Genomic DNA, 5589 nt, shown 5'->3' on the forward strand with positions numbered 1-5589 from the left:
GTTGATGGTATGTCATTTCATGCTGGAATGGTATGCACTGGATTTGTTTGGGTTGACCCATTGAGAAGGGTTCTCAGGGGTTATGGTAGGGATAGGGGTGACATAACCAGCAGCTTTGAGCCTTTTGTACAGCTGGTCAATGGGTTCAGCAATGGCGGTATACTATTTGGGAGGTCTTCGGTCGAAATTTGGTTGAAGTCTAGGAAAGTTTTGACGTATGGGAGGCAATTGATAGTGGGATGGTTGAGCACTGTAGACTTGGTAGGCATGTGCAGGTTGGGAATATCTTGGTGAGGTAGGTTGATATGTGGGAGGCAGAGGTGATTGATAAGTGGGTGGTGGAGTTTGGTAAGAGGGTGAGGGTGCCTGGTAGTTCGGAGTAGGCTGATATGTGAGTGGAGGCATTGGATAGGTTTGGTATTTGATAGGGGATTTGGTTCTTTGTGCCACCATTACGGCACCTACGTCCCTTTTCTTGGAAGTATCGCCAGACTGCAAAGCCTTATTGGTGGCTTGTAAGGCTTCAAAGTTTGTAACCATACCACTTTTGATGCCTTCTTCGATCCTTTCTCCCAGCTTGATGATGTCAGAAAATTTATGGTTCTCAATCAACATTAGCCTTTCCTAATACTGCGGGTCCTGAGCCCGGACGAAAAACTTGTTCATTTGTTCCTCATCTAAAGCAGGCCTGACCTTAGCAGCTTCTGATCTCCAGCGAGTAGCATACTCGCGGAATGTTTCTGTAGGCTTCTTCTTTAGGTTCTGGATGTAAAACACATCTGGTGCATTTTTTGTGTTGAACCTAAATCTATCCATAAAGTCGGATGCCATACTCACACAGTTTGACCAATTCTTCGGGTCTTGGCTAATATACCAAGACAGAGCATCTCCTTTCAGACTCCTCATGAAAAGCTTCATGCGGATCCTCTCGTCCTTTCCTACCCCGACCAGCTTGTCGCAGTATGTTCTCAAATGATCTCTCGGATCCCCTGTACCATCAAACATCTTGAACTTAGGAGTTTTGTACCCCTCGGGAAGTTCGACATCGGGTAGGATGCAAAGATCTTTGTAGTTCAACCATTCAATCCCCTTACTTCCTTCGACGCCCTGAATTCGGCTAGTCAATTTCTTGAGTTCTTCAGCCAGATTCTTGATGAGCAAGTCTTTATTATCAGCCTCGGGTGCACTTGAGATGGGTTAGGTGGAGTGTGGCATGGTTTCCACGTAGATGGGGGTGTTATGATCGGTGTGAAAGTGGTCATTTGTGGAGTTTTGGGGTTCCGGGATGGGCAGTGGAGTATTGTTAGAAGTATGGCAGGTGTTGCAGTGGTGGTGAGGAGCGGGATGGTTTAGTGGCTTTGGGATATTTTGTGGAGCTGTGGGGTCTTGAGCATTTGGGAAGTTGACATCTGGAGTGGTGAGGGAAAATGACAAATTCGCCAAATTCCGAACTTAATCAAGTTCCTCCTGGAACTTCAACAGTTTCTGCTCGAGTTGGGATGCGCTTTCTTTGGAAACCTGAGTACTATGAGTGAACTCTACCCGTTCACTTGAGTTTTCTTTTCTGGTGTTGTTCGAATCTTCCATCTTCCCTTTGTTCTTGTTTCTGATAGGACTAAAAGGAGGAGTAGGTGGAGGGCCCCTGGATCTCGTTGAATTGGATGATGATGCCAGGGTACACGAGCTAACCTTTGGGGAGGGGAACAAAAACAAAGAATAAAACAAAAGGTAACCAAGTTAGTGAGGATCATAAAAAGTATTGTAGTATTTAAACACATAGTGCGAGAATTTAAATCGTGTCCTAATTTGGGGACCTCTTTGTGCCCGAGGTAGGCCTAGCGACAAATTGATTTGGAGAACATAGGATGCTAAATGCCTCGTTTTATTGATAAAAAGTAGACAAATCCCAAATTGACACTAAATAAACAGGAAATGAAAAAATTACTAATTGTCGTTGGCCTTATTACATCTTGTAAAGCGAAAAAGGAAAAACTTCTATCTACTTGGTCTCAGAAGGACCTTCCCCAGACTTGGCATCTTTGGCTCCATCGAACAACTTCACCAACTCACAAAGTCCCAGCAACAGGTAAGCTATGGCTAGGTGTTTGCCCTTGTTTCCTTCAGCATTCTGGCAATCCTCGATTCTTTTGAGAAATTTCCTTTCCAACTCTACTAAACCCTGCTCTAAGTATCCTAGTCGCTTGCTGGCACTGACAGCAATGTCTTTCCATTCTTCAATCAGCCTTTGGTGGGCTTCTTGTATCTCACGGTGCTCGCTTTCACATTCCGGAATCCTCTTGCGCAGTTGATTGTATTTGACCCGTGCCCCGGCCCTCTCGTCTATGATTCTGTGGCCCCTAGCAAGTCTTGGCTGACCCAAACCGTCATGATTAGATTCTAACCCGCCTGAATAGTAGGGAGCGCAACCAGCATGGTAATTGTCTGGTTTGATAGTATCTCTTCCCATGATGATCTTGCAATGCTACATATGCTGAGCTTGGCACTTATAAGGACTATCATAAGCTTGAAAGTCGGCCCGGAAGTGACTCATCTTGTCGACCCTTGGTATAACGTGCTTCCTACCAGCCTGTATCATAACTCGAAGAGGGACATACGGGTAGGTTCCTCTCAGACCGATTAATATTAGAAACGGCGCGTCCCTGGATCAGGCGATAAACTCCTCAGTAAGGAACCATTCGAACATCCATTGTATTTGATCCTCAGTTAGGTATTCAAATAGCTTTAACCATCCCTTGGCGTCTTCTGGCTGGGCGAACATGTTGGGCATGTAATTCATCAGCCTTGGATGATAGAAAGCTATATGATCATCCCAGTCCCTTCGCTGAATCTCTTGCCGGTATTCACCCCTTTGGAGGTGTTCTATGAGCCAGATCTAGAGTAGAAAATTGCAGCCCTCGAAGTGTCCGGCTTCTTGTTGACACTTCTCCTAGGCTCGGTATATCTCTGCAATGATCATGGGCACTATGCTGAATGGTTGCCCACCAATTCCCTCCATCAGAGTTTTAGTTACCATAGCCATCCTGGTATAGATCCTTGCTTTCTTCATTGGGAACACTATCAACCCCAGGAAACAAAACATAAATACAAAGACCATTCGATGAATATGCCCTAATGATTTGATGGGAAATTCGTCGAGATAGGTACGGTTGGACTTGTTGTGACCGTACCTCTCATACAAGTAGTCGAAGGGGACATAAGATTCCTTTAGATATGTCAGTTCTGGATTCTTCTTCAGACCCATCATTTTGAGAAAACCTCTACCCTTGCGGTTTTCCGGCATAAACAAACTTGGAGTTTCCCAGGGTATACGGCCTAATCCTCCTATTTCCTCCAGCAGGGGTGTCATCTCAATGTCTCTGAAGTGGAATAGAGACCTATCACAATCCCAGAACAGAGTAACAGCTTCTATGATCTTGTTGATAGGTTGGATTTCCAAGAGAGAAGGTATATTCGTAGGTATTTCGGGACAAGAGTCTGATCACTGTAATGAAGATCTTCCCACCAGCTTAGCATTTTTGGTTGGATGTTGGTGACCATGCCGAATCTGGGGACTTCGTGCCTCATATTTCTGCAAGACAAAAGGGTTAAGCCCTTACCCCCACCAGACTCGACTATTAAATATCAATAATTGGCATAAAACATTTAGTTCTCCAAATAAATGCACAGAACGTGGTAGTGTCTGTTTGGGTTTTAGGGAAACCTAGTGGACTTTGGAAAAGGCTATCTTAAAGAGTCATTATGCAGACAACATAACTGACTCGGCTAGGTTTGACCATGATGCATGCACAATTAAAAAAAGTAAGGTTTCTATAGGGTTTTAGACTGGTACCCTTGAGCGTACAACTCAAGAGGGAAAGGTGCAGAATCGTCGACTACACCATTGATCAACTAGTTTTACCGCAAATATGTCTTTGCCGGATTTAGGGGTGATAATATCGGAAGAGCGCAACCACTCATTATAAGTGTTTCTATGGTATTTTGTTTGGCACGAGTGGAATATGATATTGAAAACACGTTTATGCAATAACTAAAGCAGGTTGTCACGTATTTGCACGTTGAGAAAGCTATAAATACAACAGTTCATCATAATTTAAAGCAGTAATAAAGGAAAGCAGTAAAGGAAAGCAGTAAAAGAAATAAAGGAAAGAAACAAAAAGACAAGTCAGTATTGTAGTTGAAAAGGGGAATTGAATACTTAAAGGTATTAAACAAATAAAGGCATATAAAGAAAATGTCATGTCTCAGTAATAGTCTAAAATGGTAAAATCCTAAAAGGTCCCCAGCAGAGTCGCCATGCTGTCACGCCCCCTTTTTTCTCGCAAAATCAGGTTTGGGACATTTGGGAGTGCAACACATTCCCTTTGGGAATTTGGGTTTGAATTGAAGAGCCTCCACCTAATGATTAAGGTGCATTAGGACACCAAGAGGGTTTGATTTGAATAACTAGAGATTGGGTAAGGGCTTGAACTTATCCCAAGGGGAAGGTGTTAGGCACCCCTCAAGATCCACTAGTGTGGTTCCCGACCAGACTATTGTTGTGACTTTAGGTGCAAATAACATGTAAGCAAATGAAACTTCAAATAAGAGGGGATTTTCACATAATGGTTGACAAATAAACAAAGTTGGAAAGAATTAAAAGAAAACTGATTTTCCTTAAAGACATATTTTAAAATCTTTAGAAGAAACAAAGAAACAAAGGGAAAGGGGGTCCTAGGTTTATTAATAATATGGATCACCCCACACAATGCCCGGAATCACTCCTCAATGAGGGGCTACACGTGACATTATCGCGTGGTCATCATATCCACATCTACCCTTCCCACCCCGTTAAGGTATTAAAGCGCGGAATGGTCTCGTTTTACTTATTGCATGCTATTACCCATCCCAATGCTATCAGTCCCGGAGGCATTTAGGATTACTAATCCTAAAGGGGAGGGGTATTAGGCTTATTTGTAGTTTCAAAGGCAAAATTCTAAGGCGACACACAAAACATGTATAGAAAATTAGGGGGAAAGCACATAATAAGAAAAAAGTGCTCAGATACACCTCCTTTAAACAAAAAAGCATGTAATTATCTTGACTTACACATACTATTTAGGGCCTGATTAAACACTAACATGAGAGGACTTAAAGGTTGAGGTAGACTGATTTATTATATAATTCAGATAAGATGCCCGAATTAGACCTTCCTGCTGGTTGTAGCTAATAGAACAAATTCAGTTTATAACTTTACCCTAAGGGTTGCCTAAGTGTTGGACAAGGATCCTATAGGCATGACATCTACTAAATTCAGAAAGTAATGAAATAACAATGTCTAAAAAATAAACTGAATACGGTAGTCAAAAAGAAAAGGCTATTTTTAGCGAAGGTTATAAGTTCTGCAACTAATGGTACTTATTATTACTGGTTTTAGCTCTATACGTGAATGAAGCGATTCAGATTCGATTAGGATTTCCTATAGACATGCTTTCTATGCGTAGTTGATTTTAAGCCTTTTGTAGACATGCTAAAAATGCAGAAGCCTTATAGACATGATATCTAAATGCATAAGACTGGTTTTAACATGGC

Source organism: Nicotiana tabacum, chromosome 1, assembly GCF_000715075.1.
Source record: "Nicotiana tabacum cultivar K326 chromosome 1, ASM71507v2, whole genome shotgun sequence".
Lineage (NCBI taxonomy): Eukaryota > Viridiplantae > Streptophyta > Magnoliopsida > Solanales > Solanaceae > Nicotiana > Nicotiana tabacum.